The sequence below is a fragment of the Wyeomyia smithii genome, chromosome 3 (assembly GCF_029784165.1).
Source record: "Wyeomyia smithii strain HCP4-BCI-WySm-NY-G18 chromosome 3, ASM2978416v1, whole genome shotgun sequence".
In the NCBI taxonomy this organism is placed as follows: domain Eukaryota; kingdom Metazoa; phylum Arthropoda; class Insecta; order Diptera; family Culicidae; genus Wyeomyia; species Wyeomyia smithii.
Window position 1 is genome coordinate 224,715,363 of NC_073696.1, and position 25,195 is coordinate 224,740,557.

At 39.8% G+C, this 25,195-nt stretch overlaps 1 protein-coding gene across 6 annotated transcripts in view; it reads right to left on the reverse strand.

The window, feature by feature from the left end:
* LOC129727509 (connectin-like) overlaps positions 1–25,195 on the reverse strand; it is a 558,070-nt gene that overhangs the window by 162,885 nt on the left and 369,990 nt on the right. For 2 of the 6 annotated variants that reach the window (XM_055685396.1, XM_055685400.1), the window contains exon 1: positions 21,778–22,343. The exons of the other annotated variants lie outside the window; for them this stretch is intronic. The gene's annotated coding sequence lies outside the window, so the exon portion shown is untranslated. Of the gene's footprint in view, positions 1–21,777; positions 22,344–25,195 lie in introns of those variants that run through there. 6 annotated transcript variants of the gene reach the window in all.

Sequence of the window (25,195 nt, forward strand, 5' to 3'; positions counted from 1 at the left end):
GCAGTAGGTGGTTATTCGTTGGAGGAGTTACAACGCGGAATCGGCGAAGCCTTGAGACGTGATCCTTCGAGTGGTGCATACCCGAAGCAACTTCCAGGGAATCGGGATCCAGCCGTAACTCCAAAACAGTCCAAGGACCAGGCACTCCTGGAGCGCATTGCGAGTTTGGAAAGGGAATTGGCGAAGGCACGGATGGAAGGTTCACGCCAGAATGCACCCCCGCGCGTCGAGCGGATAGCCTCAGAGGGTGGTCCGACAAAATTCCAAAAAGCGAGAGAGAAGCCACGGGAACGGCATTCGATGATTTTTCCTCTAGACCTCAACAATCCGTGGGCGGAACAACGCGAGAAAAACCGATGGGACCGTTGTGAACCTGAGCGTGTTCGACGCGACTTATCGCGGGATCGTCAGGGAGGTGATATCGGGGTAGACCGGCGGAATCGGGACCGATATTCACCGGATCCAGATCGTGAACGTAGGGAGCATCGCCCCAGACACGATCGTGTTGCCAGTAGTCGTCAGAGAGGCGATACCGGGGCAGACCGGAGGGACCGGAACCGGTTTTCGCCAGATCCAGATAGTGGACGCAGGGATCATCGCCCCAGAGTCGAGCGTGAACGCTGGGATTCTAGCGACGACGACAGCTCTCTCGCGGATGATAACGTGTTCAGTCCGCATCGCAGGCGAGATAGCCGAAGGGAGCGGCGAATTAGCGACGCCGAAATTCAAAACGCTGACCGCCGAATGGAAAAGTGGCATTTGACCTTCAGTGGCGATAGTCGGCAACGGCCATTAGAAGATTTTCTCCACAAAATCCGTCGCTTAGCGCATATGGATCGCATTGCGGACGATGTACTTCTGCAACGAATCCATACGATCCTTAGAGGGGAAGCTTATGACTGGTACCTATGCTATTCTGACGAGTTTCTCACTTGGGAGGACTTTGAAGAAAGGATACGGTACATGTACGGTAACCCCAATAAGGACCAAGGAAATCGGCAGCGCATTTACGAACGGAAACAGCATCGGAATGAAACCTTTCTTTCGTTTAAGATGGAGATCGAGCGACTCAACAAATTGTTAACCACACCGTTGGACCAGCACCGCCTCTTCGAGGTGATCTGGGACAATATGCGACCGCATTACCAATCGAAATTGGCCTGTAAAACGGTTCGAGATTTGCGAAAGCTCGAGTACTACGCATATCGCATCGATGCCTACGATCCCACTTTTCGACAGTATAGGGATGGACCAGCTCGACCCCCCAATCGAGTCCATCAGATCGAAGTGGAGAACCGGAGCAGCGACGAGTCGTATTCGGAAGCGGAAGAAGTCAATTTCATTGGGCGGAAAGGTGAGCAGCGAAGAAAACCGGTAGAGTCAGCCAACCTTTCAGTGGAAACCAGACAAGTGCGGCAGCGACCAACACACGAAACGGAGCGCTTGGGCCCGTTGTGCTGGAACTGTCGTAAGAAGGGGCATGTCTGGAGACACTGTTCCGAGGAAAAACGAGTTTTCTGCTATATTTGTGGGAATCCCGGGAAGGTGTCCAGTAACTGTGACAGCCACCCGCGAGTTGCAAACGAAAGGTCGGGAAACTAAATCGGGAATGCCAGAATGGGAGCAACCGCATTCCGATTGAGAGAGATGTTCCCAATGACGTTTACTTAGATCCGTTTCAGGAGGTGTGCGAAGTGCGGGTTCAGACAACTCTATGTCCGCACATTACTGTGCGGATCTTCGACGAAGAGTATGATGCACTGTTGGACTCCGGAGCGAGTGTCAGTGTGACTAACATTCCTGACCTTGCCGAGCGAAACGGATTAATCCTTCAACCAAGCCCTCTGAAGATCGTAACTGCAGATAAGACCGTCCATGAAAGTCTGGGGTACGTGCAGTTGCCTGTACGCTTCCGAGGAGTTACGAAGGTACTTCCCACTCTAGTAGTTCCTCAGGTTTCCCAGCAACTTATTCTTGGTTACGACTTCTGGAGACAGTTCGGTATTCAGCCGATGATTCAGGGAGAGAACGGTTTTGAGCGGATAACCGCTATCGAGTCGGCTACACGAGCCCACTGCGGCGAAGACTTTGTACCGGCGGGGGTAAAATCGATTACCACACTACCGGTTTTAAAACCAATGGGGCCAGATGAGACGCTGGATATTCCGGCTTTGGAATTACCAGAGCCATCAAAAACAACCCCTGAAACAGTTGAAACCGAACATGATCTGACGGTAGAGGAGCGGATAAGTTTGGTAAAAGTCGTCAAGACGTTCCCTTGTACGACCGAAAAGAGACTGGGGAGAACATCGCTGCTGCAACACGAAATCGTGCTTAGAGAGGAGGCAAAACCGTGTCGGCAACCGTTGTACCGATGTTCGCCTGCAGTACAGGCGGAGATGGAAGCAGAATTAGAGAGGTACAAACGGATGGATGCCATCGAAGAATGCACTAGCGAGTGGGCAAGTGCTCTGGTTCCTGTTCGCAAAACGAATGGGAAATTAAGAGTGTGTTTAGACTCGCGGCGGATCAATGCTTGGACCAAGAAAGATTCCTATCCCATGCGCAACATGGGAGGAATATTCCACCGGCTTGGTAAGGCCAAGTATTATTCCGTTGTGGACCTGAAAGATGCGTATTTCCAAATTCCTTTGAAGGAGGAATGTCGGGATTATACCGCTTTCAGGACCTCACAAGGATTGTTCCGCTTCAAAGTCTGTCCGTTTGGGTTAACTAATGCGCCCTTCACGATGTGTCGCCTCATGGACCGTGTGATAGGCTTCGACCTAGAGCCAAACGTCTTCGTCTACCTAGACGATATCGTCATCGCTACGAAGACGTTTGAGGAGCACGTCCGGCTTCTGCGGATCGTGGCGGAACGCCTAGCTAAAGCCAACCTCACCATCTCGCTCGACAAAAGCCGCTTCTGTCGCAAGCAGGTTACATATTTAGGCTACTTACTTACCGAAGAAGGCGTAGCCATAGACAATAGTCGAATCGCCCCGATTCTGAACTACGCTCGACCCCGAAATGTGAAGGACATTCGTCGCCTGTTGGGATTAGCCGGATTCTACCAACGTTTCATCCGAGAATACAGTCGGATCGTGGCGCCGATATCCGATCTTCTAAAAAAATCGAGAGCGAAGTTTGTCTGGACTGAGGCAGCTGAAGCCGCCTTCGGGGAGCTAAAAGCTGCGTTAGTTTCAGCACCGATCTTGGGGAACCCAGATTTTTCGCTTCCGTTTTCGATCGAGTCCGATGCTTCGGATAATGCTGTTGGGGCAGCCCTGATTCAACACCACGATAACGTGCCGAAAGTCGTGGCCTACTTCAGCAAAAAGTTGAGTAGCACCCAACGGAAATATGCAAGTGTCGAAAAAGAATGTTTGGGAGTGCTCTTGGCCATCGAACATTTTCGCCACTTTGTTGAAGGGACACGCTTCAAAGTAGTCACCGATGCTCGGAGTTTGTTGTGGTTGTTTTCGATTGGGGTTGAATCTGGCAATGCGAAACTGCTTCGTTGGGCTCTAAAAATCCAGTCGTACGACATCGAGCTGGAGTACAGAAAGGGCAAAAGCAACATCCTGGCGGACTGTTTGTCTCGCTCAGTCGAGATGATATCTGTACGAGCTTTAGATGTCGACCAGCAGGAACTTGCGACGAAGATTCAACAGGAGCCGGTGAAGTATCCAGACTTTCGGGTTGCCAACGGGGAAATCTGGAAGTTCGTGAAGGTGGACGGAAAAATTGAGGACCCGCGATTCCAGTGGAAACGGTATCCAGCGAAAGCGGAGAGACCCGAGATTGTGCGTAGGATCCACGAACGTGCACACCTGGGCTTGGAAAAAACATTGAATGCTGTGAGGGAACGATTCTATTGGCCATACATGACCAGTGAAGTGAAGCGAATCTGTCAAACCTGCTTAACGTGTCAGATGAGCAAAGCTTCGAATCAGAACACGACACCTCCCATGGACAATCAGAAAAAGATCGCTCAGTACCCGTGGCAATTTCTCGCAATGGACTATGTCGGCCCTCTGCCAACTTCGGGCAAAAATCGAAATACGTGCCTTCTGGTGGTAACGGACCTATTTTCCAAATTCGTGATCGTGCAGCCCTTCCGACAAGCAACAGCTGAATCGTTAGTCAGCTTCGTGGAGAATTCTCTGTTCCTGCTGTTTGGAGTACCGGAAGTGATCCTCTCGGATAATGGATCCCAGTTCACCTCTTCGTTATTCAACGATCTGTTGACCCGGTACCATGTCACACACTGGAGAACGCCCAATTACCACCCCCAGGTGAATGACACGGAAAGGGTTAACAGGGTGATAACGACTGCTATTCGGGCTTGCATCAAGAAGGATCACAAAGAATGGGCGAATAACCTGCAACAGATCGCCAACGCGGTGAGAAACTCTGTCCACGAAGCCACCCACTACACTCCTTACTTTGTCCTGTTTGGTCGGAACATGGTGTCCGACGGCCGAGAATATCGGCATTTGCGCGACGCGCCGACTCCGGGTAACGACAAGCTAGTAGACGAGGAGAGGGAAAAGCTGCTTGAAGATGTGCGGAAAAATTTAAAAACCGCTTATGAAAAGCACTCCTCGTACTACAACCTGCGCTCCAATGCAAACTGTCCTACCTACTCGGTCGGTGAGCAGGTGCTCAAAAAGAATACGGAGCAGTCGGACAAAGGGAAAGGGTTTTGCGCCAAGCTGGCACCGAAGTACATTCCAGCGGTGGTAAGGAGGGTTGTAGGGGCACATTGCTACGATCTTGAAGATTTAGAAGGGCGAAGACTGGGAATTTACAATTGTAAATTTCTTAAAAAATTGTCTCGTCCTTAGTCTAACGTTTCCACCGTTGCAAAATGTTGATAATTTTTTTTTCCAGCTATGTAACTCTAAGGAGTGACAATATGAAATTGATTTTTTTTTTCGAGCTATGTAACTCTACGGAGTGACAAAATAAAATTTAATTTTTTCTAAGCTATGCATCTCTACGGAGTGACAAGAATAAAATTTTGTTTTTCAAAGCTATGTAGCTCTACGGAGTAACTTTTTTCAATTTTAAAATAAGTGAGGGACCGAATTCTTTCCGCTTTCTCAATGGTCATTGGGCAAGTTGCTGAATCTGCACAATCAAAGCGGCCTTAAGAGTATTGGCCTCGTAGAATAGAGCATGAAGTTTAAGAAGGAGCTGGGCAATGACCTGTCGAAAGTAGTGGAAACACGAATTAAAAGTGAGCCCAAAGCGATGATTTCGCCGTGGTCGAGTAATGACTCAGTTCTACTAATACTCGCCGCACTAAAATTTTAAGATTGTGTAGAATGGTAACAATTTGTTCCAATTCTCAACCTCATTTTGTTGAAATTCTTCAAACATTTTCAAGCTATGTATCGCTCAATTGAGTCGAGACAACTGAGCCATGATGCGAAAGCTCTGGTGCAGAAACACTGTTCTGCCATTTCGTAAGGAGGCGCACATTAGTGCGGCCCTCACAAAAACATCTATTTACTGGGGGATCCTTGATGCTGAAACGCTCGAGGAACTTTACGAAATGTGTTGAAACAAGAAAATGGCAAGTTTGAACGAAGAAATTGTTCTGAGCTAATGATGCGAAATATTTCATCAAGAATCGTCCACAGACAACGAATTCTTGGTGAGGGTTAGCATCAAACAAGGAGAGTTTCTTCGTTTGACCAGGAAAAACTTCTATAAGACGTTAGACAAAATTAAGGGCAAGGAAAAAACGAGGCGAATGTAAAATTTCCCTTTCGGCGTCAGTAATGTTAGTGTGTGCAACTACATCGAGTCTTAGGTGTAAGTTAGTACCTAACGCTATGTATATTTTTAAATTGTCCTGCTACTTAAATTTATTATTTTGAGTTAGTATGGTCAGTTTAATTTGTAAATAGTAGATTTAATTGCATGTTATTTATTTATTTATATTTAGAATATAAGTAAATATTTATTTAGATGTTTATATGGTTGCTGAATTAGGGTTAATTTATTTATTTCTCTATCTGTTATTTATTCATTTGTTTAGTTAGTTAATTATTTATGTTAGTTAACATGGTTTGCTTAAAAATATTGTTAGTTTCTGAAATTTTTGTCTGGTTGAAAAATTTATATCTTGGTAAATTTATAGTTGAAAAATTTTATGGCTCGCTGCCGTCCTGCTAGCAAGCCGCTGCAGCCGTCCTTCGGTGCAAAATTTCATTCCAGTTCTCCGGCTATCCTAAAAATTTAAAAATATTAGTTTATGTTCGAAATCTTACCTGTAATTGGAAGTCATCTTTCCTGTTCACTTTTTCCCTCGATGTCCGGTTCTACCTCAATATTTTCCTCCAGACCCTACTCGTACCCGGGTAGTCTAGTCCGTCCGTCGGGTGCCGATGGGGGCGGTGATATGGCTCTACAAAACATAATTTTATATGGGAGTTCTCTTGTAGTGAACTTCCGTATAAATTATATAAAATTATCATTTTTCTTACCTGTTTTTTCCGATTTACTATCCTGTAGCACAAAACACACTCTTCTTAATCACTGTTTACTTTACGTTTGACGTTTCTATCGCTGCTGTACGGGTGTTCATATGTGTGCGTAATTTAGTGCGGAGCTTTTTATAGCACAGGGTGTTTAATCATTTTTCGTCTGTTTCGTTCTGGTCGATTATGTTCGATGTTAGAAACATTTCGTAAAATGTGTTTGGAGTTATTTATGTCGGTTAATGTTTCATGTTGTCGGATGTAGTCCGGAGTAGAAGCATAACCATTGTATGTTGAGTATTTATGCGAATTGCAGTGGCAGTTTTCTCTGTGACCAATAATTTCGGTGTATGAGTTACTGCTGGGTAAATTAATGTGGGTTATTGCGTTTGCGGGCAAAGATTCGTGTTCAGGTGTGTCCTGGGGTGTCTTTGACGTAAACAGAAGGTAGATTTATGTAGGATACCTTTCCAACCGTAGTGTTGGAGTAGTCCTGTATGTGAATGTGCCAATTTATTGTTTTAATTGTTTGGGGTATTTATGAATATTTATGTGGCAGATTTCTCACTAGACGAAGAGTCGTCGTTAGAGTTACTGCTGGGGAATTTTTAATTTGGGGATAATGCGTTTGCCTAATAGAGAGAAGTTTCCAAAAAAGGAAATTCTCTCGAAAAGTAAATAGCATGGGAGTTTTGCTGGGGGTGCCTTTCCAACATAGTGATTGGAGCGGTCCTCTAGTAAAATTGCCTTGGAATATTGGAAGCTCGTTTTAAAAAAATAAAGCGATGCCGTATTTGGGAATAATCTATTTGGGAAATTTAATTGAATCACCGTACAGTACCGAAGGAACGTTACACGCCCATAGTTTGAATTTCTTGGTGAACCTAACATTTTGTAAATATTGTAAATAGTAGCTTAAGTTATGATTGCTTTTTGTAAATATTCTGCACATAATTTTCTTCCAAAATTTTCTCATTTGGTAATTCGTTTCTGTCAGGTTTGCAGTTACGAAAATTTGATTGTACTTCTACAATCAAATTTTCGTAAAACAGACCGGGGTGTTATGTAGCAATCATGTTGGTGAATTAAATTTGCATAATTATTCTTTGTCAATTTTCGAATTTATAGCTGATCTACTATAAAGATCATGGTTAGTTGGCTAACCAGGCGCAATTACACCTTGCGTACGAGTTAGCCGTTTGAATATTTGCTCTTCCTTTAGCCTCTCATTCGCGGTGACGCAACCCAAAATCTCAAGCACGAATCTGCGACTTACTTGCTTGTTCTTATTGGTAAAATCCCAGCCAGCGCAGGTCATTAAACTCGAGAAATGAAATGGTTAGATGCATGAATCTAATGGGAAAGGGAGATATAAACTCGGGTTTGAATTTGCCGTGGAAGTTCGTTGTAAAATTTCCGGTTTTAAACCAAATGTCTCGTTTGATCTGAGGGGCAAACCAATCTCGCTTCGAACGGCGAAAGAAGCCAGAGTGTGTGTTTTTGTGTTGTTCGCGAATTTGTTCGAGGTTTGTGTTAGCGTGAGGTTGTCTTAGATTAGCTAGTTGTTTTAAGTGTTGTTTCTTTGATAGGATTAGCGCATGTTAGGAGTAGCTATAAATTTAGTGGAGACTTTGCCAGCAAGTGTGGTGAAAACAGAAGGTAAAGTTTGTCTGGGTTTGGCTGTAACTGTGTAACCTAACCGCGTCGAACAGCCGTTCGACGGCTTTTTACGTTTTATTTAAAAGCGCTTGGCGAAGCCATAAAACCCACCGCCAGCAAAGTACATCCACCCTCCTACCGCACACTTCTGGGACCCACCGTCAGCCAGGACAAGGCCCGTTCCGCCAGCCGCCGCACACTTAGGCGGCCTATGCTGATTCGCTGATCGGACTGATCGGCGCGTGCTGTAGCAGTTATCGACGCCATTGCAGAAACCACGACCGTACCTGGATGGGGCGGTGATTGCAGATTGAACCGATTGCTGTCGGATGCTGAATAAGTAGAAAGGAGAGGTAGTAGCCGCCGATCGAGTGAGTACGAACCATAAAAATCCCTGCGCAGGTTGATATAAACCAGTTAAGCCAAGACCCCCACCTTGAGAGAAGCTTTATGGCGTAGCCATTAGACACTCCACCCACGCACACTATAGGTTAGTGAGCTAGTTGTAGATGGCCAAAATTTAGTTAGTAAAACGAAGCATGCTTGTAAATATAATTGTAAAAGTAATATAGTGCGTTTCCCCGTTGTTGAAGTGATGTTTTGATGATTTAGGTATTCTAAGGTGTCTCACGTCTCGCGTTCGTTCTAGTTTGTTTGTTTTGGTACTCCAGGTGGACTGCCTGGGAAAACAGTCCCCGCACTCTGGTTACGCTAAACTGGGCAGCAATCTGATTGCTCAGAATTGGTCCAGTGAGGAGAATCACGAGTTCGGTGTTTGAGGCTTTAGGATTATTTTCGCGAATTTCTGCGGTATTGAAACGCATGAGACTGAGTACCTTAGTGAAGTGCATCTGCCTTTTCGTTTTCCCTCAGTTTATTACCCTGACCCGCCCTGAGGCGGAGTTTCTGGCCGGGCAAGCCAAGACAGGCAAGTGGTCCTCTCTGAGGTGGCGCTTAAGCCACTTGCTTGAAGATACGGGGAACGGAACCGCAGATTTTGGGAGTGTGGCTTTCAGGCCCGCTACAGACTCCAGGTGCCATTTTGGAATGCAAGATGGCGACTGTCGTTTGTTGGAAATCTGAACAGAGATAGTGGCTAAGAGCCATCAATCGACTCCAGATGCTAATTTGAAATGGCCATTTTCGGTTTTCGTAAATGACCAAATACCATCTAATATGGATATTTCAGGATTAAAAGAAAGCTTGAAATCGATCTCGAACCCCATTTTGCAATCCAAGATGGTCAAGTGAGTACGTGAAAATTAATTCTGAATTGAGAAAACTTCAATCACGAGTAGGGGTAAACAGGGTAAGACCGCCCTGCGGGCTAAGACCGCCCACCGTAGTTTTACTACCAAGTTATATAACGTGTCTATTACAGTATAATTACATAACATTTTGCACGTTTTTCTGTTTTGATAGTGCACGAACGGTCGCAGAAATAATCAAAAACAACCTTTCAGCTGGCAACCAGTCAATGCGCTATTGTTTTGCGGCAACGGGACTTAAGGTTTTTCAGTCTAAAAATCTATTGTTTCGTTCGTGAATATACGTTTAATGGCTTGCCTGAATCTATCTTCTTTCGGAAATATCGAAGGCCGTGAGTAATCTTGTAATTTTGACTACTTTTTCGGTCAAATATGAAAATGTTCCACTGGGGGTAAAGTCGCCCACTATACAAGGGGTAAAACCGCCACGAATCCAACTGCTTGTTGTTTTACTTCAAGACCCAAATGCCTCGACACTACAAAGGGAATATTTACAGGATCAGTAAAGCAACTTCAAGCCACATAAGACATCGATGTTAATCGACCATTTTCGATTTGGTTTAAGCTTTTCTAGTAATATATTTTAACAAGACTTATTTTTGAAAATTGTAAACCTGTGTGAAAATGGTGCTAATGAACCAAAATAATTTTAGAGCTAGGACGGTGTGTTTGATAGGTATGACGTCTCCGGCAGAATTGAAAATAGTAGTTTTTTACTTTTGAAAAAAGTACACACTCTAGAAAAATTTAAAGAAAAAATATAGAAATAGAATTAAAAATATATTTTTTTTTTCAATTTTTTTTGAAAAAAACATGTTTTTGCCTGTAAAATCTACAAAAGGTAAGCTAAAATTTTATGGTTGTTGGATCATGGAGTAATAGAAATATTAATAGCTCAATTTTTGTGATGAATTTTTTTTTTTTGGACGGTTTATTTGGTGTATAGAGTCGTTGGTAATTTTGTTCTTCAAAAAAAAAAAAAAAAAAACAGAAAATCGAAAATATAAATAAAAGAAATAATAATTATTAGTATTTTTCTACACATAATAAGTCTTCAAAAGAATCATACAGATAGGTTTAATGAGTTTTAATTTTTAGCTTAAAGATAGGTATATTATGAATTCAATATCTGGAAAACCTCCAATTCTGAAAAATCTATTTATTTTGAAAACCAAAAAAGTTACCTAAACATTGATTTGAACTTGAATAATCAGAAAACAAAATAAGTTGAAACTTAGAAAATATTTTTTTTTCAGATTTTTCACAGTGTATATTTTATTTAAAAAGAAAAAAAATACCATCTACAACTTTGTCAGAGACACTATACCGATAGAATCAACCGTTTCGGCACTAAAAATATTGTTTATCCTCAAAAAATGGTGGGCGATCTTACCCCGCTGGTGGGCGGGCTTACCCCGCATGAAAAAGATCTGCACATTTTCAATGAATTTTTAAAATTAAAAAAAAAGCTGGAAAATAAACAAAAATATTTCAGTTCTTATTTTTTAAATGCGGGTATTGAATAGAAGAACCTCTTAGCGGAGAAAAAATAAAATTGCACTTTTCTTTCTATAAACAGAATTGCTTAAGGGGGCGGTCTTACCCCGCTTACCCCTAATCATATGCTATCTGATTAAACGAGAAATAGTTGAAGAGGTTTTGTAAGAGGCACCTTGCGGTGTTGACGTAGAATTACGACAACTTCTATCATGTCCATGTATTTTGAGCAATCGGCTTGGGAACTCACTTAATCAATTAGATTCAGAGCACTACTTCATCGTTAAAAATGCAGCACCTTTTCACCGTAAATAGTAGAAGAATGGTTTCTAAAATACGATTGTATGGTTGACTTGGGACCGTCTTAGAAGCTGAAGTGATTTGTTTTCTTTACAATCTCAAAGCGAAAGTTACTAAAATGTTCAACGAATAAATAGATAAAATTATCAGGTATTAGGCTCCTATTCATATTAGCGCTTCCGCTTGGTAGATATTCGAATTGAAATAGTTTTCGATCGCAGATTGTACTTCTAACCCAAATATTTATGCCTTCTTCTTGGTATTCTTGAGTAATGTAACAAATTGAGTACTTGGTACTCTGAACGGAAGAAGGTAACAGCACATTAACCGAATATTTTATCAAGCTGCCAGATAGACTCATTAGCGGCAGCGCGCTCAGAAAAGTATCCTCTTTAGGCAAACGGTGAATACGAATATACTTGGAACTGGAGGCCAGCACGATTCAAGCGGGAAATCGAAGTTTCTGAAATTATTTGTAACTAAAAGAATTCAAATTATGCTAGATTAGCTGCAGTCCTGCATGAATTTTAAAAATTTGAAAATAATACGGGATTTTTTTTCCAAAAATAGTATTTTTACCACTATTAGCAACATTTTGGTGAGTGGCAGAAAGATAATTACTTTAACTAAATGATTTTGAAGCGCAAAAAAGTGCCATTGGTATGTCATCCGGCAAGTTTGTTTAGTTTCTCGTTATTGCGGATTACCATTTGGCTATGACGTAGGATGATTCTAGTTCTCTTGTTATCACAGCATCAATTTCAAAACTTTAGCAGCTACTAAGTGTTCCATAACAGCCAGCAGATAGTCGAGTGCTCCAGCACCAACGCACTTAATTTCGGGCTGCAAGCTATGAATACAACTGGCCAGGAATTGGAGCCTGGTACGAGATAAATGAAATTTTGTTGCAACCGTCGTAGGAATAAAAATGAAAGTGAAATTTTTGTTCGCTATCTTCTATACCATGCTATCGAGAAAAACTTTCTATGTAGGAGAATCCTCGTAAATTAGGAAATCTGAACATATAAAAATGCAGTCCTGTCTGGCTGTGTGATCCATATGGACTTGGAAACTACTAAGCCGATCGGCGTGAAAATTTGTATTATTTTTGAGGCCGGGAAAGGTTCCTACGATAGTTTGAGGCCCTTCCCTTCTCTGGAAGGGAGGAGTCCCTCTACAAATGAAACACAATTTTCTACATAACTCGAGAACTAATCTAGCAAATGGAATCAAATTTGGCATGTGAAGGTTTATAGGAGCAAGAAATATTTCTGTAATAGACTGGCACCCCTCCCGTCTCTGTAAAATAGGGCTCTCATAGAAACGAAACACAAATATCGGTATAACTGAAGAACTTATCAAGCAAATGGAATCAAACCTGGCAAATGAATGTTTCGTAAAACATATGTATAACTCGAGAAGTAATCAAGCACATAGAACCAAGTTTGACGTGTATGTTAACTGGAACAACGAATATGTTTGTGTGATCGACACCCCTCCCTCTTCTATAAGGGAGTTTTCGCATAACTCGGGAACTAAACAAGCAAATGGAACTAATTTTGACATGTGGGGAATTTCGAGGGCAAAAAATGTTTTTATGGCAGTTCGACATCCCTCAATCTTCTAAAAGGGGGTCCCATACGAATGAAACACGAGTTTCAGCACAACTCAAGAGGAGGTTCTATGATTCAGAGGCCAGAAATTTACTCCACATGGCAATTTCAATTCCGAAATGGCGACATCCGGTTTCTGGAAAGCAGCCAGAAGTGGTCAAATACCACCCAATATGATTATTTCCGGAGTTGTAATGCTTCGCAGGAGCCTAAAGTCGACCTAAGTTGTCATTTTAAATTCTAGAATGGCGACTTCCGGGGTGTGCAAAACAGCCGAAAATGATCCAATACCATACAATATAATGTTTATCTGGAACCAGAATGACACCTAGGGGACAGGAATTGACTTCACATTCCATTTTAAAATCCAAAATGACGACAGTGAACAGCCGAAGTGACCATATAACACCTAATATGGGTACTTCCTTAATCGTGATGATGTTCAGAAGCCAAAAATCTAACTTAGACACTTATGGCGACTTCCGGTTTCTGGAAAACAGCCGAGAGTGATCCAATACAACCCAATATGGGTATTCCGGAATCACATTGATGCACATAGGCCAGAAATTAACTACACATGCCATTTTAAAATCCAAGTTGACAACTTACTGTTTCTGGAAAACAACTGAAAACCGACTGGATTCCACCCAGAATCAGAATCGAAGTGATGCACTGGCAAATGGCGAGGAGTTCCGAACAATCAAATTAATTTTTGAGTTTGAACGTATCTAATATCTGATTTGTCGTGTATTTGCAGGTTTTAAACAAAACACAAAGTCAACCTTTGGATCTATGTAAAATCATTGGTTTAAAATTATTTCCATTAAAAAGTGGGTGAAACGAAGTTTGCCGGGTAGCTAGTGACATATAAAATACTTATCGCAAAACCGTTCACAAGCAGTTGGAATTCTTTAGTATTGGGTTTGTTGGCGGAGAAATGGAGTAATTGGTTGTTGAGTTTGTTTAAGATTGAGACTGAGAGTTTCGCCTGATAGTTGGCCTAGTTTCCAGATCTGATTGATCGAAATATGCTCAACATTTTTCAATAGTACATTTGTAGCATGTTTACGGACTCATATCTATTTATATAATCGATTGCTGCAAGAATGAAGGGAACCCGCTGGACACTGGGGTTCTTCGTAATCGTTTTAAAAATGAGAAAACTAAGAAGCACATTTTTAACCTAAAATCACTCTGCGGTTGTTATTTAAAATCTTCACTTGCGTATATGAAGCAATTCTTGTCGAAAAAATCATAGAAGGGTTGTGTGCAAAGCCACGACAGCAAGGTTGAAGTAGAATATTTTTACAAGAAAGATAACTTTGGAAATACACTCGATTAGAGTTAACAAATTTAATGGTGTGAAGCGGTATACTTTTCGTATATTATTACATGTGTATGAAGGTCGAAATTTTGCTGTGTCAAACTTTAACCGTCTTTTTCAAGACGTTACATCTTGTAAATGAAGTGTTTCGAATTTTCTTAAACAGAGTCAGCATCGTGAGCAGAACGTGCCGATCTTTTCTATTTGAAATCGGATTTGTTTCGTCAATACCGCTCGTTAAGCACAGTATCAACAAATCGTAATAAACATCACACTGCTGTGCATTTGCAGCAGCATCAAACTTCAGTTGCAGTTTATTAATAATCATTCATTATGCTCTTCCAAAAACATTTAGTAGCCTTGAAAAAGGCCGATTGCCGCAATTGCAATTTTCATTCAATTATTGCATAAATGCTTCATGGTCAGATATACCCGCTGCAACTGCTACGCTATCCGTAGCCAAGCCACAGTTGTGGCCGCTATACGCTGCCATTGGTATTCGCTGCTCCTGCCCAGCTGCTATCGATGCTGAGATCCGCTGCAACTAGTGCGCTATCCATTGCTATGCCACAGCTGTGGCCGCTATCTGCTATCGCTGGTATCCACTGCACTGCTACTGCTGCTGCTAAGAAATGACTGCTGTTGTCGCTGTCTAGAATAATTATGAGCGGCTTCGGCTGAAACAGGCTCTTATATAGGCCAAATAGCATATTTTAAATTGCAAGGTACAGTCATACCTCGATATAAGGCAACTTTATTTTTATTTTCGTTACGTTATATCGAGTTACGTTATATCGAAGCAAAATATTTTTTTTTAATTTATGCAAGAATGTTAATGGTTACTCAAATATGCGCGAAAACTTATTTTTCATCACTTATAAGTATTTTAAAACCTTCCTTATGCCCATTTAGAAATATTTTCAGAAGCAAACAAATTTTTTATTTTTCATCTGATACACAGGTTACTCAAAGATGCGTGAAATCCTATTTCCCATCACCTATCAGTAATTTTAAACCATTTGTATGCCCATTTAGGACAATTTTCAGCAGGCAAAAAATTTTTTTTTAATTGATGCAAGACTGTTGGTGGTTACTCAAAGATTTTCCCATCACCTATCAGTATTTTTTAACCTTTCTTATGCCCATTTAGAGAAAATTTCAACAAGCAAAAAAAATTTTTTTTCTAATTGATGCAAGACTGTGAATTGTTACTGAAGGATGCGTGAAAACCTATTTTCCATTACCTATCAGTATTTTTTAACCTTTTTTATGCCCATTAAGGACAATTTTCCCATTATTTTTAAAACTTACTACAAACATTTTTTTGGAGCAATTTATACCCCAAAAACAGTTTCTGTATCATTTATTTTCAATTTCAATACATTTTCCAAGCTACGTTATATCGAGGTAAAATTTACTTTATATCGAGTTACGTTATATCGAGGTTGCCTTATAACGAGGTATGACTGTATATAATTCTGTCGACCGTGCTTGGGAAGCAATCATATAACGACCAATCAGAGGTCGAATTTTTCGTTTTGACAAGGCTTGACTACTCTCAATAGTACAATAGTTTGAATGATAAAATTACAATTTTCTTTATTTGGGAATAATCTTAGCAGATTTTCCAATCTATTGCTACAAGAACGAAGGAAATCCATCGAATACTAACCGATTTATTAGCATTTGAAATTGGACATATTTTTCACTTTTTTCGGTTTTAGATTTTCATTTCACATCCCTATGTAGCCGAACTTCCTGAGAGAAGTTTTCTACTTCAAAATATTCGTAATTCGTAAATATTTTATGTCATTATACTTCAAACTTAGCACACGGTGATATAGAAAATACAGAGCCTCTACAAATATGGGTCAGTCAACGTGTTGCGAGTGTTCAAAAATGAATGTAAAATCGGAAAAAATAAGAACTACTAATGTTTTATCTATTTGTGTGTTTTTATGCGTACTTTCGATCAACAATTAGTTTCACTGCCCCTGATATGTGTAAATCGGTTGAGAAAAAAATATTACTTGCATAGCAAAAGACACAATCATGGGCCATTTTTGGCATTCAAGCTCATTTGGTCTACAAAAGCGTCAAAATTCAACACAAAAACTATTTTGTTGTTGTAAAAGCTTGATAATAAGTTATTTCATTCTTCCGTGATCATACAAAAGTAAAAAAAAAAAAAAATATATAGCCAAAATATGAACCGACCCCGCAAAATGTAATTACAAATATTATCCGACAATCTGTAAAAAAATTCCAGAGGTGAATAACTGTTTCTATATGCATCCTCATGGTCCTCAAGAAAGGTTCCTACAAATATAATCAACTGGACATCTCAAAAGAAAAAGTTTCGTTAAACTGGATTTTCCTAATTAAAATCGGTGAAAAAACCGGAAAAATCGGGTGCAAAAATGTTATTCCAACTATTGATCTCAAAATTCAGCCAATTGTGAAAGGATCCGTAGCTTCCAGTTGGTCTCAAAGTACGATACTTACAGTCCCTCCACAATTATGGGTCACTTTCACGAAAATACGTCTATTCTCATACTGAGCAATTTCCATTAGCCGTTGTATTTTTTTAAACTCAGTTGTAACCATATTTGAGACCTTCCAGTTGGTCTCGAGGTACGATGCTGGCCTAACAAGCCAGTCGTCGTAGGTTCGAGTCTCGGCTCGGGAGAGACTGTTAGTGTCAGTAGGATCGTAGCGCTAGCCCCGCAATTGTCCTGTACATCGAACAGTTGGCTGCGAAGTCTGTGTATAATAAACAGAAGGTCAAGTTCCGAATCGGAATGTAGCACCAAGGCTTTGCTTTTTTTGTAGCCATAATTATACGATTGTTATGATTTAAATTTGCAAATGTCGTTAAAAATAATAATCTTGCTCGGTGCTTTGAACAAAGCGACCCATATTTGTAATTGAGGAAGCCAAATAAGACTTATCCTCGGAACTTACACCAGTCGTTATTCATATACAATAACTGTTACATTTTTTTGAACCCTGTTTACTATTGTCAAGATCTAAGCTTAGAAAACATTCAGTATTTGACTACAAAGCACATTTTCAAAAGAGGAAGCAATTATTAGATAAAAGCTTATTACAACCATTGGACGCTTAGATGGCTTCTCTCAGTAAGGCAGTGAACTTTATTCGTTCAAAAATGACTTACTGGGACGATGCCTATGTTCAGCAAGAGAAAACAACTCAATCTAAAATTGTTATGATAAAGCCTACATTAAATCGGGGCCAACCACAATAGATCAAATAACTAGTCGCAGTGGACAACAAGAAAAAAAGCTTAGAAAAAGTGAAACAAATTTTGGAAAAGAAAATTAAGTTAGAGTTTTAATAATAACAAGGTAATCTCTTAATTGAAATGCGCAACCAAGTTCTCGCTATTTGTCATTAGGCGGCGCCAGCAGTAAGTTCTGGTCGATTTCGGTATATTTGAAGCGGGATGAACCAAACTAATATATGGTAAACGAACACGCTAGTGATCATGCTTTGACACGATAGTGAACACATACTTTTAGTTGTGTTACAATGACTGATCTGGTGCAAATTAATCAGCTTTTGCGGGAATAATTCCTATTTCTATTTTATTTAAAGAAAACGGCAGCTTAGAGAGCATAGAGGGTTAAAAAAAGGTTTATGAAACTGATTCTCTTAGTAAAATAACGTGCCGAGATAGGTTCCGTTGCCTTGTAGACGGTAATTTCGATGTTAACCCTTAGGAGAATTGCTCGATGATGATCCATGCGCAGGAACAGTTTGCTTCGATATTAGGAGCTACCCACCAAGCCATTTCCAAGCGGTTGCATGCAAAACATGGAACCTGGGTTTCTTATGATTTTAAGGCGAGGGACGTTGAGCGCTGTTTTTTTCGCCTGTGAACAAAAGAGTGGCAAAAGAGAAAGAATTTTTCTTCCTTTTTCCGCGTCGTGTTGGGTGAGGAATAAAGAATTCACTATTCTTTATCGGCGACTCGCCCGAATATACACGCTGCGGAGATTATGCTGTGTGTATGCTCGGTAGGACCAGATCGACAGTTGACTGTGAAGTTTGTGTACAATTAACAGAAATGCCGAGTTCCGAATCAGAATGTAACGAGTGAGTCATAAGAAGCTGGCCTGAATGAAACACGTTTCATAAAGAAGTTGTCTCTTCGAATTCAAGATCTATACCATCTTTCGGTCCGATTTTGGCTCATCTGATGATACGAGATTTGAGTAGTTGAGCTGTGGTGGCTCCCAACCATTATCGTCCACCAACTCAGATATTGCGCTGTCCGGTTCTTACTTCTTCCATTCGATAGCAGATGGTCTGTTCATATGAAGATTTCGAAAAACGGCTTAATTCGGCTCAAAAGACGAACCCTCTTTTCATAACGGTTTTTGAGACAAAGTTGTATTAAGCGATGGATAATACTTTGAATGATTTTTAACTATTATTTCAAAATAAAATTGCCTTACAAATAGCAAAAAACAGCGAGAACTTATTAATGGTATATCACTTCAGCTTGCTCAAGAAAAACATTTCATCGAAGATTTAATGCATTCCAAACGGGTTATATAAGTGTCGAAGTCGCTCTTCAATTTTTTTGGCGGTTAGTGGCGATGGAGGATCAAGAAAGCCGATCCAAGTACTCTAATGACCAAAATAGTTCACAGTAAACTGGAAACATTTGTTCATTTTCCTATCGAAAGGAAACTTAAAAGTTAACAGAGAATACTGTACATGTGAATCGTGTTATTTAGATAGAATTTTATTTATGTTTAATAATCGACTTTTTTGACAAGAAGTAGACTTTAACGCCAAACGGTATTGAATCCACAAATGACTGCCTTCGAGCCACCACTTCGAACCTAAGCACAAGACTCAGTAACAGTGAATGCGTCACCTGTGAGTACGTTAACATAAAATAGCATTTTCACAGGGAACACGTTATCTATTTCCGAGTCTTGTGGTTCTAAAAATTCGAAGTGGTGGCTCGAAGTCGGCCATTTGTGGATTCAATATCGTTTCACCTCAAAGAGTAAACATTTATTATTTTTCGGTCATCTTTAGTGGACTTTACCGTGGACTTTGAGTCATACCGGATTACTGTTAGTTGAAAAGGCGAAGAAAATGTTGGCAAGGAACCAGAATTCTCATTTTTTGGAATGTAGCTCGAAAAAATGTAATGCAAAACAACGATCCGGATTGAAGTCATATAAAATCAAAAAAATTCAACATATCACGTGCCCGCTGAGTCAACAAGGAAATTCACGAGAAAGTGTGCCTTCGAAAACGATTACCGCCTTTCACCAAAAGCCACGATGGAAATTCTTTATTTTTAGCCAGATATGGCATCATGACACGGTGCAGAAACCGTGATAAAGTGGCGTGAAGCCAATAATGCTATTATTGTACTAAAATCCCCCAATCCTAAGTAACGTGAGTGATGTCATGAAACGGGTGCTTGCTGGTAAGAAAAAAGAGGTTAAAATTTCTAGCAAATCTGAACCAAAGCTGCCCGGAGCTGAGGAGTCTGTTGAGGCTCTTATGGCTGGAGTGGAACGCAGAGTTCGAAAATGATAATTTAACGGTTAGAGCTTATGAATTTATCAAATGAGAAAGTCACATTGAAGGTGAAATGCTCCATAGCTGTTTTATCACTTTTCCTTGATGTTGACTATTGTGGATGAATCCCTTATTGGACAAATTTGTCCCGTTCAAGTTACATTGGATTTGCCTAAGGGGCAGCCTAAGGATCGCTCGGATTTCGATTTTAATACATTTGATATTTATAGGAAATTAAAATGTTCAAAAAAGCGGTAGAGGTGAGGACTTGTGTTTTGTTTTCTCGTTCACCATGATATAATATCGTTAACACTATTCGTGTAGTGCTAAATCAAATGGATGTTCATAGTCAGTACTTAGGAGTTAATCACTCCAGTATGTTTCTGGCAAAATTATTCGATTATCGAAAAACAATTTAGAACACAGAGCACGTCCGAGTCTCATTTAATATATTTTCACCTACGTAAATAGATTTGTTAAAAAATTCCTTATTTATTTGTGCTTACAACTTGTGAGTTTACTAAATAATGATTGCATTATTACTAGATCATTACCTAATCTGATGTCCAATGCTACCAACCATCGAAAAGACAAAATTAAAATTTTTAACATTCATATGAATTATTATCACTAATGAATCTTGCTATTGTTTTAACCTTTTTTCCTAAGAATAATTCATATTACAGATGGTTTTTTTTTCATTTCATTATATAATTTTTTTTAAATTTATATTCCTACACAAACATTCTGTGTATACATGCATCTTTGATTTAACGATCCAAACTTTGACGAAGAGCGAATTCTCAAGTCTAAAATAATAGCAGCGGATGTCTTGCAAAAGAATGACAAAGCGGCGATGCAGAAATTTACTTTGCCTTACACCAGTAAAATGAGTTTCTCAGAGATTCTTAGGAAGCTTGTTGTAAAACTAATAATTTTTAAACGCTCAACTATGAATGTTTGTTATGAATACCAGTGCGCTTACCAATACTGTGTTGAATAACGTATTTTAAAAGTCGGAATGAGGAAAACTAAAAAAATAAATAAACATCAAAGCTTAGCATTGTTTATCAACTTTAAAATTCCTGTTATAAATTAATTGATTAACTAATTGATTTTAGTTGCGAGAAAATTTAACACAATCGCTTCGACTGAAGACTTTCCCAGAATTCTCAACAAACAATCTAGAAATTGTGTTGAGAAACGTGTTTTTCCAACAAAGAATGACTTCCATAGCCCAGTTAGGACAATAAGTAGTCACGACTTTTAGCTTAATAGCAACGTTAGATGATAATGTGCTCAACCAAAATCATCAAACGAAAGCACTTGCGGGATTGACACTCCTCTCGATTAAAAAGTCCAACCGTATTCAATTTTCGAAAGTACGATTTCACTTATTTCCTTACACGAAATCATCCAATCGGTAAAGTATCCAGTTTTTTTAGCACACACACAATAGATATATTTCTTCATTCCACAGCCGGCTGCCAAAGTCTGTCCTTGCGAGCTGCTGCTGTTACACGTAGAACTCGTGCTCCATTTTTTCTATTCAGCTGTTTCCATCTCGAGGCCACCGAGTGGCAGAAGAGCGTTCCAAACCGGCTGCCGATACTGCCAGGAGGACCGAATCCTTTACAGTTGCCAATCGATCTAGAAACTTTTCTATATACACTTCCGATTCGATGGCGCACCACCACCGATGGTGCTGAGATTACAAAGTTTATAGCGGAAAAACTTCCGACGATGAGTTTTGAGCTGAGCTGACAATGATTGATTGTGGCATGTTTACCCGGTTTATTTCGGATTGGCCTTCCAAATGTTAACAGACCTTCCCCATCACCAAGGTAAACCGCCGGAAAACTTCTGCTAGTATCTAATCTAACATAGTTGGACAAACAATATAATTTTTGTTGATTTTTCCCGAAGCTGCTGACATTGTTCGTTCCGTTCTAAAATTCTTTCGCAAAAACAAATTATTATTTGATTATCTTCCACTTAGTGTAGAAGTTTACTGTTGTGCTGGTTGCAAATTAAAACAGAATTAAGCATACCTTTCTGATTTACGGGGATTCAGTAATAATCCTAATGGCTATCGATGTAACTTTCAACGAACAACAAAGTTTGTCACTACGGAAACTATTACAATATTTTTTTAAAATTTTATTGTAGAGACTAGCACTGGTTAAATAAATGTAGACTACACATACGCACACTTTCTAAACTACGAGATAAACCTTTAGGAATCGGATCACAATTCACAAATTTTGAAGAAACTTCACTGAAAATTTCCGCAAGTCTTCGCTCTTGACTCTGTCAATCAATTCCAGGCGAAAGAATCCTTCCACGTGTGCGCCACAACGCGACCGCATGCAGCATTCCTGTGTACCCCAACGTATCTCACTTTTCGCACTCGTGATTCTCCGCTGATAATTCTATCTTTTTTTTAAATTTTTTCGTTTGTTTTGTTTTCGCCCACTATCTACGGGGACGCACTTCAGCAGCGCTTTTCAAACTCGAAATCGCGAGGAAAAATACACGCCACTCGAACGACGCTCGTACGGACAGAAAATCCAGCACTTCCGCTCCGGTTGCGCGGCGAATCTAGACTGCCTCCCGGAACAAAACCCGAAACAGCGAGAGGTCAGCAGAACCCCCCTCGAACGCACAGCAGAACGCACTCCAAAGGCAGCATGTTCTGTGCATGTAAACGAGAAACGGTGTGTACGGCGGGAAGAGAGAATGAGAGTAAACTGTACAACTTTGGGAGAACGAAAATGCAACACTGGACGTACACTGTCTGAGCGCTCCCCACCGTTTCTGCCGGATCAATCAATCTCTCGTCATGATGTCGATGTCAAAGTCAACGGCGGTGTATGCAGGCTGCCTGCTGCATCGTATTCTTTTTCGTCCTCTCTCTTACACCGTCTAACCGCGCTCGGTTGGTCAGTTCGATTGCATCCCGTGTCCCGGTGTGGTTCTTGTTGTTATTGGTGTTGAGTTTCCTTCGCGAAGGCCTGTGCTCTGCAGCAGCAAGGTTTTTCAAATCGTCCGTTCGCTTGGAAAATGAGAGAGCGAACGAAATTGCGAGAGCGCGCAATGCGAGAGGTTGTTGCGTGCGCTGAGAATACGAGAGTTCGTAGCATAAGGGTTGCACTGTACGTTCCTTCATAGCGAGCGAGAGTGGTTGATGTATGTGTATGATTATGGATATAAACTCTGAGATGTACCTACAATGGAATTTGAAAATTCTTCGCAGATCGTAAATTCAAATGAGGTCTGAACTTCTAACGCTTGAGGTGTATGTTATTCATAGGTTTCTCCCTGCTTTCCATGCCCATTATTATTATCCTTCGGCTTTGATGGTGCGTAGGTAGTGGAACAAGCGTAATAAGTGTAAGCACTCCTGTGGTGCTACCTGCGAACGAACCACCGCCGTCCATGAACAGGTGAAATGAGCGAAAATCGTTTGAATGTTGAATTAGGTTTAGCTATTATTGCCTAGGGTAAAACGTGAAGTTCGCTGAAGCTAATGATGCTAAAAGATTGCTTCTATTTGTTTATTGGCTCTTTTATTGCTCGATATTATTTTTATATGCAGCGAAAATATATCGGAAATTAGTATTCCAACTTTTTAGAAAATGGTTTAAATCATCCGATGCAGAATGAAGATGTTTGAATTAATTAGATACTGTTTTAAAGAACTATTTTCGAAAAATCTTAGAGATTTATACAAATTTCAGAAAAACTAGGAAGTTACATTTTCATTTTCAAAACATTTAATTATTCAATCTTAAATTAAATGTTTCGATTGAGAATATTTTTTCAAATTTTCATCGAACATTCCGCGTGGACAAAAAATCTTCATTCGTAAAATCGTGAAAAAAATTGAACGGAGTTATAGAATTTCGTCCATACGATTCGAACCGATTCTAAACAAAAAGAAAGTTCTAATTTTAGTCCTGAAAATGGAAATAACTTTTGAAAGACAGTTGAGAGCAAATACAAAAATAATGACAGCGCAAATGAATGTACATATCATTCAAAAATGGATGCCGATTGGTATTTCCAACATGTTCATACATATCACCAAAAGCTTTTCAAGCTTTAAGTTAAGAAACCAAAATAACTCCGAATGTAGCTAGAAAACCCAGGAGAAATAACTAAAATAACTGGAAGCCCTTCAATAGTTTACGAAATTGGAATAAAACAGCGAAGAAGCTGAGAAACTCTCAAACCGAAAAAAAAACAACTGAAAAATTAATCCCAAATTAGTATCTAATAACCTAAAAGAACAACTAATAGCCAGAAAAAAAAAATTGAACTCTCGTTGATGTAGCTTGAAGAATCTATAAATACTTCGAGAGGCTTGAAAGAATGAAAAATGAATTCTGAATTCAGCTCAAAGTCGTTGCTGGAAATTATAGTTGTTTTAATTGAAATTTAATGTTTATTTTTAATTTTTTTTGGTCAAAAAAATTTTTTTTTGTACAGTGGATATTTTTTTATGATGCATTTTTGATTCGCTACAGCTCATTCTCAGACGGTTTTTCTATTCAACCAACGGTTCCTGGGCTACAATGCTTTGAATAAAACCTATGCCAAAAGGCATACGCCCTTCTAGAATGTAACTCATGGGTGTAAAAAATCTCTCCACCTGTGCAAAATGCTCAGTTTGCTAAGCCAAATACGTGTGCAAAGTTTCATTCAAATCAAAAATGGTCGATCAAATTTTCGCGTATTTTCAGGCGATTTGAAATGATTTTGCTTTAGAGCAAAAAAGGTATTTTTCCAATCTGAACCGGTTACATCTAGAAATAAACTTTTTGCTAAGGAGTTGATTAACATTACGAGATTTTTGCAAGATATTCTTTTTTTTCTGTCTACAAGAAAGTTAGACTTCGGTTTTATTGAAAATTTTGGACACCCACAACAAGTTTTGATTACATATATTTTTATGTGCTTCATCATTTGTAACAACTGTGTTGAACATTTTTTAGAACACTGTTAAGCAGTTCCACAAAAAATGTCTTAGTCTTAATATTTCTTTTAATTGTCATTTTTGACTTGACTGAAACTTTGCATAGACGTTTCTATGAGCAAAAGATGCCATTTTGTGCTATTGTTTCAATTTTTTGGAACACGACTCTTTTTCTGAGATGCTACTGAAAAATGCTATTTTGGGAAGATATTGATGATTGCAAATATTTTTAGAGCCAAAACGGTTTGTTTGATCGGTGTGACGTCTTTGAAACATTTTTTTTTGTGTGGACTCATCACTGCGACCAGAGATTAGATCGATTGTGTTATTGCCCAGGTGTTTTCTGTACTCCGCACTCCATATTATTGGCAGTTTTACCATTGAAGTAAGAGATACGCTTATCATTCATATCCGTGCTTGTGTGTAAGTTTTAACTTTCCGTTTCAAGCTCTACTATACTGAGCCTCTGTCCATCCTAACAATATCGCCTA